This window comes from Morus notabilis, unplaced genomic scaffold (assembly GCF_000414095.1).
Source record: "Morus notabilis unplaced genomic scaffold, ASM41409v2 Scaffold78, whole genome shotgun sequence".
In the NCBI taxonomy this organism is placed as follows: domain Eukaryota; kingdom Viridiplantae; phylum Streptophyta; class Magnoliopsida; order Rosales; family Moraceae; genus Morus; species Morus notabilis.
In genome coordinates, this window is record NW_010367622.1 from 3,115,788 (window position 1) to 3,127,438 (window position 11,651).

An 11,651-nucleotide genomic window follows, 5' to 3' on the forward strand; every position below is an offset into this window, starting at 1 on the left:
TTTTTATTATATATTCTATTATATTATAAGATGTAACTACTATATAATATATTTTAATTATATTATAATATTGAAAGGTAATTATGAAAAAAAAATTAAAAAAAAAGAATTTAGAATGGCCATTCCTCCCATATGAAGAAGGAATGATGATTCACTCAAAATTGGTGAATGACCATTCCTTTTGAATGATGATTATTTTCTAATAAATCCAACCAAACATCAAATTAGAATTTCATTCCGTTATATTCCATTCCTTTCCACCTAACCAAACACACCCTTAGAATAGTCCCCAAACTCTTAAAAGGTGATAATTTATGGGTTGTTCTTTTGTAACGAAACTTAGAAAAAGTTTGAACTCGAGTTACAACTTTATTTAAGTTCGCGTTCTTTTGTAAAATTTGAGTTTGAACTCGAGTTTGGGGCTAAACTCGAGTTCAAGTTTCTCTTTCAACTCGAGTTCAAGTTTTCCCTTCAATTCGCGTTCATAAACTCGAACTTAAGTTCATGAACAATATTTTTTCTATTCTTAAAAATGTTATAACTTTTTCGTTTAATTTGATTCTAATTGAGATAATTTTTTTTCTATGCATTCACAACGAAAAGACAAATAAAACCACACCCATACACCATATTAAAATTTTTCATCACCATTAAGTTTTTACTAAAATACTATATATATACATAAATACAAATTTAAGTTTTGACCTAACCAAACACAAACTCAAATAGATTCTCAATTTAAATCATAACTCAAATGTGCACATCTAAACACAAACTTAAGTCACAACTTCAACTCAATTTATAACTCAAACTTAACTCAAGATCATCACTCAAATCACACCAACTCAAAATCATCACTCAAATCACCACAACTCAAAAATGTAAAAAAACAACCCATAAATTTTTTTTTGACGAAATGAACTCTAAATTATTTAAAAAGGTGCAATATAATCGTTTTCGTCAGATGTCGTTCAAAAAGTAATGGCATAATAACCTAAAAGGATGATATTATGGTCCCTTATTTCTTTATGAGGTGATTTTTTAGTCTCAATCGACTTTAATAGGTTAGGATTTGGTCCCTATTTTTGGACGGTATATAACAAAAAATACGACATTGCATCATTTTAAATAGTTTAGGGTTCGTTTCATTAAAAAAAAAATTTAGGAATCAAACTATCACCTCTTAACAAGTTTGGGAATCATTCATACCAATTACCTCAATTTTAATTATAGTTTTTCACTTTTAAAACGTCCATCGTTTCTATTTTAGTTAAGTGATATATATTTAACGGAATTTGTATAATTTATAACCAAATTGATAATATTTAAAATGAAATTGATGAGAAATCTCAAGAATTATTTATGAGATTGACCCTAATTTTAATGATTGTTTCTGAGAGAAAAAGAAAAATATTTCGATTAGTATTGGAGAGGCCTGGCCAGAATTTAACAACGCGGCTCTAGGGAAAAAAAAGAAAGAAACAGAAGGGACAAGGCTCATTATTCAAGCATTTAGGGCTCGTTTGCTTCGCAGATTTGAGTTTTCAATTCAAGTTGAGATGTGATATTTTCTGAGAGCTTTTAACTGTAGCAGAAAAAGTTAAATGTGACATTTTCTGAGAATTTTTAACTGTAAAAACTTAGAACTAAAAGTTCAAATCGATAAAATGAACGAATCCTTAATCTACTTTGGATGGTTTTAGCAATAATAATAATAATATAATAATATACTTTGGATAGTGTTGTTGGTTCTTTTTAGTTTAATTTTCATCTATGACGCCTATCTCTCGACTTCCAGTTATGAAGGTTATACTAAACTGAGAAACAAGATCATTTCATTAGGAATCCGTCAATTGTGTTGAAAAATGTTAGAAAAAAAGGAGTTTCTCTTTCAAGATAAAAAAAATGAACTATACTATTTTTTAATTTTCAATTGTCAAATTTGTATAAAAATTTATTTGTTATACATATTTTTTTAATTTAACGTGATTTTGATCAGATCCAACAATCAGAAACTAATACTACTAATAGAAAAGCTTACCAAAGAAAGTCTTAAAAAAAGACATTTTTAAGGTACCGATATAACACCTACCTTATCAGATAATACATAGATACAATTGAATTTACTTATGATGAATATGTTTACTTTAGAATATGATAGCACGATTTTCAGTGTCTAAAAAGTAAAGATAATTTTTTTAGCTCTATTTTTGGTTTACTCACAATTCATACAATATCAATTCAAACTTTGTTCTCTGATGTGATATTCTATTTCTTATTCGGACTTTATACTTTTAAACTAGAATAAAACCCATGTGAGTTGAGAACTTTTTAGTTCAAACCTAAAAAAAATTCTGAACCACTGAATTCAAACATGTAAAGTGAACATACCCTAAAATATACCCTTATTAAAAATGTAACTATATAATGTGCCCATTAAAAACAAATTGGTGTATACACAAGTGTATATATTTTAAATTCCCTTTTGTTTTGGGTAGGCCGATGGCTATGAGAATGATTTCTCAACTAATGGTGATTGTGATCAGTGGGTGACAAGGTGTCAAGTGTCAATCAACGGTTCTATTCAAACTAAGACAGGTAATATAGGTCATGACATGACAATACGACTCAAAAACGATACGAATTTCACGGGTTAAGGTTGAGAAAAAAAAGATTCAGGTCAGTTTTGAAAAACACGGGTTAATTTGGGTTGGACCCGCTTAACCCGAACACGACACGAAACTCGTAAAAAACTAAAAAATACTTATATTTTTCATTACATATTTTTTATTTTATTATGAACTTGTGATATCATGATAGTTATATTCAAAATCTTATACTATTATTTACTTAATTTCTATGGATGTTATTGTATTTTAGTGTATTATGAATTTTAAATTATTTCTAATATGTAAAAAACTAAATAAAAGTATACAATTTTTGTGACAATTTCGTATCACGGGTCATTTTCTATCGTGTCAACCCGTAAAGTGGTCGTGTCGTATTTGTGTTGCGCTTTTTAAAAAATTTCGTATCGCGAATCGTGCTCGGGTTGACTGTAAATTTAGAAAGAAACAATTAAAATACGACACGAACGCAATACGTGACACGAATTGCCACCCCTAATTCGAACTATACGTGTTCTTTGGAACAATAATAATCTAGTTTATTAGTTTAATTAATTCCTTATTTATGCTTCAATTAGAACACAAAGAGAATGATGGATTCTTAAATGGTTATTATTGAGAACAATAATAGTCTACACCTGGTTTTTAAAATAAGGATTATTATCACTGGCGTCTCTCAATTTTAGAGTTATTCTCAGTTTGTCTTATGAGCCTTAAAAATTCTCTTTTGCTTAATGAACTTTGAATTGTCTCCACTTAACATCTTCTGTTGTAATTTATGTCAAAACATATAGAATAAAGAGAGTAATGCAAAATTTAAAGAGTAAAGTGATAAAAAATATCTTAAATGGGACAAATTCAAAACATCTTCTGTTTTAATTTCTCTTCGAAACAAGTAGATAAAAAATACATGGTCACACTTAATCTCCTCTTTTTCTGTTTGATTTTAACAGAAATTCTTAAAAAATGACTTAAATGAGACAAATTTAAAATTTAAAGAGTAAAGTGAGAGTTTTTAAAATTTAAAAAGTAAAATAAAAATGACCTTAAAATTTAGAGACACTATGAAATTAATCCTTAAAACAACTAATTTATTATTTTAATTAATTCCTTTTTAAGCTTCGTCATGACTTAAGGAGGACGAAAGATTCTTTTTCTTCGAGATAAAAGACGGATTCGAGTCTTCACTTAGTGGTGGATAACCGCGCTTATTTATCGGTCCTTTTAGAAGACTTGATTAACTTTCATCCATGGAATTTGAATAATGTTAAAAGGACCGTGATGTTGTGCGCCCACATTAATGAAAAGTGACTCTATATGACGTTTATAGATGGTGTCTGTTTTTTTATTATATTATGTGTGTAAATTTTAAATTAAAAAGATTGTAAATTTTTAATTTTATTAAAGATATTATGAATATTATAAAAATTTTATTAACTGTATTATGTTGATTCTCGTATAATTTAAAAATTAAAATTATTTTTAGACTGTTTTTAATTTTGATTGTAAATTTTTAAAAATTTATTTAAAAAATACTTTTAAAAAAATTTATCACACACTAAAATTAATTTTTAATACAAATAAAAATTAATTTTAAGAGAAAAAAATAATACCAAATTAAACCATAATTTGCCAATAAATTTGATGAAAAATCGTAAGGAAACAAGGTAAATTGATAAAAAAAAAAAAGTAAAATTGAAATGACCCATCACCTTCTCTACTTGTCACACGTGCTCTGCAAGAAAATGAGTAGAAATAGAAGGACAACAACGTATTTTTATTAACTTTGTTTTGTTTTGTTTTTGCATTTTATTTTTACCATTATTATTATTATTAGTAATATATATATATATATATATATATATTTTTGCGCTCGGATGAATTTTCAATTGATCGATCACCTTCTTCTCGTTTATGTCGGATCGACTTCGTACACCGTAATATCGTATAACACAAAATACGTACTTCTCGTTTAGCCTTAATTGACTTGAAAAACTAAAGCAGACTACCTATCACTTTAATCAGAAAACGACATGATACTTTACATGAAAAAGGACATGTCGTCAGCATGCCAAATTGTTCGAAGAGAAACGACAACAAAAAGTAATTTCAATATGTTTTAGAAGTATGCTTGATAGGTGAAGTCACGTCGTTTTTTTATCCAGATCACAGACAACTTCTTAATATGTCAAGAAATCAAGTAGGCTGAAATTCCAAATTTTTCTCTTGCCATTTTTACAAAATTTCTTCATATGAACAAAAAGATATATATTACTAAATATGGCACACACAAACCAAATATCAGTACGTTATGTATCTTCACAAGTGTCATAAAAAATTATCTTGATTCTTCGTGTTAGTTATATATATATATATATATGCACCATATCTATAATCTGAAATGAATTGGGATGTTTGCTACTTCTTATACCTAATTCATTTAGTATGATTAAGGGAAAAAATTTGTGTTACATATTATTAAGTATTGTATCATGCAACAAAACTTAATATGTCAAACAATACAAAAAATTAGTGCCAGAAGAACAGGACTAATTCTAACCACAGGGATGAGCGCTTGGGAGCGGATGAACCCGTGTCCCTCTTCCATGTCATTCGTGCCATCTTTTCCACCAACCTTTCACTCAAAGCACCGAAGCATCGCGGTGACGGTCTGAACAACCTACAATCCGAGCGAGGTTCCAGGACATCCTCTTCTTCCGCTCCCAAATGGCAGAAAATGGAAATTTTGTCCCCTCACGTCCAATTGGCTCTTTCCAATGCCTTCTTCACTAAGAAACCTTTCTGGCTTAAACTTAAGCTGGTCTTTCCAGCACTTGGCCGATGGCCCACACATTGACGAGCAAACGAGTCTTTTCCGCAATGTCATAGCCACTAAGTTGCATGCATCCATGATGTAGCAGAAGCTTAATTAGAAAAATTAGAACAATAAAAATACGAGTGATAATCAGTTAATCTGTTGATTCACACAGAATATCAAGAAAATACTCCAAAAATCGTGAATCAACAGAATACTGGAAATTAGAAGAACATTGAGAGAAATAAAAACTAGAAACTAGCCTATTCTATAATTAAAAATAATAAAAATACAAAATTTTCTAAAGAAGAAAAATTTTGAATTGGAAACAAGAATTGAAACTCTTATACACAAGGAAAAAGAAAACAGAGGAATCCGAATTTCTTAGGCCAACTTATTACAAAAATGAAAATTATTAAAACTGGTAAAAAGGCCTTTTGAAGGCATGGAATTTGCCCGAAAAAATGTTAGACGTCATGGTGAGGTAATGAGTTTTATCCGTTGGCCTTTTCTACCCAAAAAACATATATTTTTTATCTGAATCCGACATCGCCAAAAGACATTGTGAAAATAAAAAACTTTACCATATTTAGCTTTAGATGTTCTCAACATGCCATAATGCTAGATCTTTCTGCACCGGATCAATCCACCATATCATGCAATGATCATCCCCGTGTAAGATATCTATCTTTGGTACTTGATAAAAGTTTGTGGAATATTTTTTTTCTTAATAAAATTGAAAACTAAATACATTCTTTCAGTGCTGTCAATGATTTGAATCGAATAAATAATGAACTGATTCGAAACGACGTTTGGTTGGAGGATTCAAATCATGTGATTCGAACTATTTTTGATTTATGTAAATTTTTTGTGAGAAAATATTATAGCGAATTATGAATCATGATTCGAATCAGGAAACGAATCCTTCTACCAAACATCTATTTAATATCACGTTCACGGCTGTGATACCAACTATTGGAATTATGCAACGTTCCAATAAACTGATTTGAATCGAATAAACAATGAAGAACATACCAAGCTCTGTATTGAATCAATAAATCAAGAATAGTACACCCTCCTCTCTCACTTCTTCTGTGATCAGGATATCACAGAAAGAATCACTCTCTTGTTCTAAAATAGAAAAACACACCAATCCAATCCCTAACATTCACATTATAATTGCCTATATACTGACCGTAACAGTAGAGTACAAGACGTATCCTAATTGGCCAGTTTATTACAATTGCGTTTAACAAAACAATTAACGCTAAAAACTTAACTGACTTGCCATATCATTTACAAAACGACATTAAAGACTCGCAAACAACAGTCAATATTTCAACAATAACAATGAATCGTAAAACAGTAGTTTACTAGAAGTTGTCTAATCATCATGAAATTCACAGTGGAATTGGACTAAGCCTAGCCACTGGGACACATATTAGAGAATTAGCCCTTCCCATATCGATCCCTGGTGCCTCTTCCATGTCAAGCTTAGTGTCGTTTCTTCCGTTGACCTTCCATTCAAAGCACTGAATCATTGAAGCAAGGTTTGTGTGAACGACATGAAGTGCAAGTGAGGCCCCAGGGCATCCTCTTCTCCACTCCCAAATGGAAAAAAATGAAAGTTTTGCCCTCTCACAATATCCAACTCGCTCTTTCCATTTCCTTGTTTGCTAAGAAACCTCTCTGGCTTGAACTCTAGTGGGTCAGAAGCAACGAAAGTACTTTATCCTGGTTACACGAAGAATTCTTCTCTTACATGCATTGTCAAGTTAATACATGTGAAGGTGATGAACAATTGGAGTAACAAGTCATTTGATAAGTTACTTCAGATACTTAGAGAAACATTTCCAGGCCGCAATAAGCTTCCAAGTTCCTACTATGAAGCTAAACGAATGTTGCGTGAACTTGGTTTGGGCTATGAAACGTACAATTCATGTGTGCGTAAATGATTGTGCGCTATTTTAGAAACAACACAAGGACGCTGAAAAATGTCCTATTTGTAATGAACCAAGGTACAAACCAGGTTGTACTAAAGGAAAAAAGATACCAAAGAAAAAGATGTATTATTTTTAAATTACTCCTCGTCTACAAAGACTTTTTATGTCAAGACACACATGTGATGATATGAGATGGCACAAAAAAAACGTGTTAATACTGAAGGTGTGCTTAGACATCCTGCAGATGCTGAGGCTTAAAAAGAATTTGATAAAGAGTATCCGTGGTTTGCAGAGGACCCAAGAAATATTAGACTGGGACTTGCAACTGATGGTTTCAACCCATTTGATAGTCTTAATATCAAATACAGTGTATGGCCTGTTATTTTAGTACCATATAATATGCCACTTTGGAGATGTATGAAACAAATGTTTTTTATTATGGCGATATTGATTCCTGGTTCCAAAGCCCCTAGTAAAGATATTGATGTATATTTACAACCTTTAATTTATGAGATGAAAGAATTATAGAAAAATGGGGTTAGAACGTACGATGTGTTAAATGATGAATATTTTACGATGCATGCTGCACTTTTATGGAGAATCAATGACTTTCCAGCTTATGGTACAATATCAGGGTGGAGCACAAAAGGTTATAAGGCATGTCTTGATTGTAATGAGGATGGAACATCCTTCTACATTAAGGACAAGATTAGTTATATGGGGCATCATCTATTTACCTATGGATCATCCGTGGCGGAAAAGTAAATGTTATGATGGTAAAATTGAACGACGACCTCCTCCTAGAACATTCACAGGTGATGATATCTTAAGGCAACTGAAAAAGGTAGATGAATTTATCCTAGGAAAAAGATCGTAAAAGAAAAAGAAAAAAGAGAAGGTGATGTGCGTGGTAAGAAAAGAAAACGCGTTGTGCTTGCCAAAAAAATTATAAATAATGATGTTCCATCAAATAATTGGAAGCCAAAATGCATTTTGTGGGAGTTAGAATACTGGTCAAAATTGAAGCTAAGACATAATTTAGAAGTGATGCATATTGAGAAAAATATTTGTGAGAGTCTATATGGGACAGTCTTATGCATAGATGGAAAGTCGAAGGATACTGACAAAGGTCGGATTGGCTTGGCTGAATTGAACATACGCAAAGAATTGCACTTGCAACAAAAAGGTGATAAGTTTTTTAAGCCCGTAGCATGTTACACATTATCACTAAAAGAACGAAGAAAATTTTGTGAGTGGTTAAGTTCTGTCAAGTTTCCAAATGGTTTTGCTGCAAACATTTCGAGAAATGTGAATATAAATGAGGGGAAAATATCCGGTTTAAAAAGTCATGATTGTCACATTTTATTGCAACGTCTTATTACTACTAGGTTGAGGCCTTATATGAAAAAGGATGTGATTGTTGCAATTTCTGAACTATTATTATTTTTTCAAAAGCTATGTGCAAGAACATTGTTACATTGTATGTTACAGACTTGGATGCCTTGCAAGATGGGATTATCGAGTGTATGTGTAAGCTTGAATCTATTTTTTCCCTATCATTTTTTGACATAATGGTTCACCTAGCCGTACATTTACCTTATGAAGTGAAGTTGGCTGGTCCAATACACACACAGTGCACTACACCACAAAAGGCCTTTCGTAGCTGACAAAAAACGCTATTAATCACTATCAATAGCGCTTTTTAGAGCGCTAAGACAGCGGGCACTATTATAAGTCCTAAGAAAACATAGCGTTTCAAGAGAGTTATAAAAAACATTATAAAATTGAAATATTATAGCATTTAAAACAAGCTATTTTCATCCTATTACAGCTCTTTAGCATAACTACGATACAAATTAATAACTTTTTTCCCTTGTTATGTTCATACTCTTGTAGCTTTTTAAAATTATTATTGATATCCTTCTGAATTCATTCAAATAAATAGTAATTCCGAGATATGTGATATATCTAAATAGGAACATTCAAATTAAAACATAAAAACATTCAACATATCAATTGTTATTAGTATCTACCAAGTTGGCAATAAAATTACGTCTACAACATAATTCGTACAATGTTCAAAACCATAACATTCAAAACAAGTAAAGAAAACAGAAAAATAGCTGGAGATATCAAAGTATCCAAAACGTCTAAGTGCAATGGTGAAGTAAATCCTTCCATCTTGACAAGATGCTTCATTAAACCTGAGGCAAATGACGACTAGCTTTCGTTTCTTGTTATGGTCCAACAACGGCGACGTTATCCTGCCTTTCTCCTGCCGTGGAAGGACTTCAGCCAGCAGTCTTCACTCAATAGAAGACTAAATGACAAGACTCAAATGCCAACAAGCAACTAGTTAAGTATAGACTACTTTTGACCCTAATTACACCATCACAGAATTAAACTCAAACAAGAGCTAACAAAGTAATAAACTGCCAACATAGCTTCAAAAAGAATACTCCTACAAGTACAAATAAATCAATCAACTGATAATCAAATCCAGAATTCATTCCGTTTCAACTTTACCTTGGAGGAAATCATCTCGGCCGTGGCAATCTTAGAAAGCTTAGCCTTGAAAGAAGGATCAAGATCCTTCTTGTCCAACGCCCGAACTCCAAATGCCATTACTTGAAAAACACCAGCCATGTTCCCGAAGCGCTAAAAAAATCAAAAATGGAGGAAAAAAAGAAAAAAGAATCCATACAAGATCCATTTTGGCGAGGATATTGACATGGGGCAGCTCAAGCTGGACCATTGCAGAAAGAGATGCCATGCATCTACTGATAAACTTAGTGACATCTGTCATAAACTGATACGATCAAAAACAATAACCATCAGCATGAATAAACAAAGTAAAGCAGGTCAACCAAGATGGGAAATGGGAGATGATGCAAAGGGAAGAAAGATACAGCCCAAATAACCCCATTAGTAATGTTGCTTTTGCTACTTATACGGCCCGTGGTTAAACCAAAAGAAGGTAAAATATATATATAAATTATAACCCTGCATAATTTAGCTATTGTATGGAAAAGAGTGCATGATAGAAGTTCCAGAGGCAAAGCCTAAAGAGAGGTATTTAAAATTAGGTTGTGGCGTTGTCCTATCAGAGGTTATATGCGAAACGTATCAACAATAATACTCCATGCAATAAAAGTGATCCAGTTAACGCTAAGGGAGCAAAATGAACCAGTTAACGCTAAGGTCTTTAAATGAACTCACACAATAATACTCCATGAGATTGTTTTGTAGAGGTGATCCAGTTAACGCTATCCTTCTTTGGCATTTGACTTGCTTCCAGGCTTGGGTTACATCAGCTCTCATATTTTTAATCACATGGGCCTCATCACAAACAAGTATATCAGGTCCATCATGTTAATTGAAATGCAAACTACATTAAGTGAATGATAGTAAGAAATGTAGATGGGAAAACATTTTCTGTCAGAAGACGTACCAAATTGATAATAACATGGGAAAGGGTACATATATACAACTAAAATAAGTGTACCAACATATATATACATATATGTATATATTGAACGTTAACAAGAACATTGGTTCAACTTAGAAAGATGAACGTTAAAAATACACTTCGTAAAAAGGAGACACTCTCATCACTACAGCATATGACCTCTCTAATGTAGCAGAACCGAAAATAGAACAAAACAACAATGTAGATCTCGCCATCAAGAATTCAAGATTTTCAAAGATACAAGTTTTTCCCCTTAACGATTTGAGACTTTGGGTATTACAACACATCTATAGGTTGCAAACTGACAAAGTAACACCGTGACAAGTAACTATTGAAAGTTTAACTCAAGGATCACAAGTTAGAACCAAAAGGAAAAAAGAAAAAAATGGAAAAGAAAAAAAAAAGAAAGATTCAAGTAGAGAAGTATTGCAAAATACAAAATATGAATGAATGTCGTTGAAGACAAGAGAAGATCAACATCAAAAACCTGCAAGGCATAACAAATTTCCCTAGCCATGTTCCGGTCCTTCACATTCTTTCCAAAAGATAAGTTTCGAAAAGCAGTCCCTGACACATTAGAGAAGACAAGACCACCATTGGGACCTAGACCAAGTGTAAAGTCAGGATACTCCATGCAGTATACAAGACCACCATTTATATTGATGTACAAATATCAAATGCAAACAAACAATTATGCAGGCGCAAAAACAGAAAAGAAGCAAAGCAGGATTGTTAAACATGAGGCGTACTGTTAAGAAAAGCCAGGAAGCAACTTCAAACGAATGACCGGAAATCAA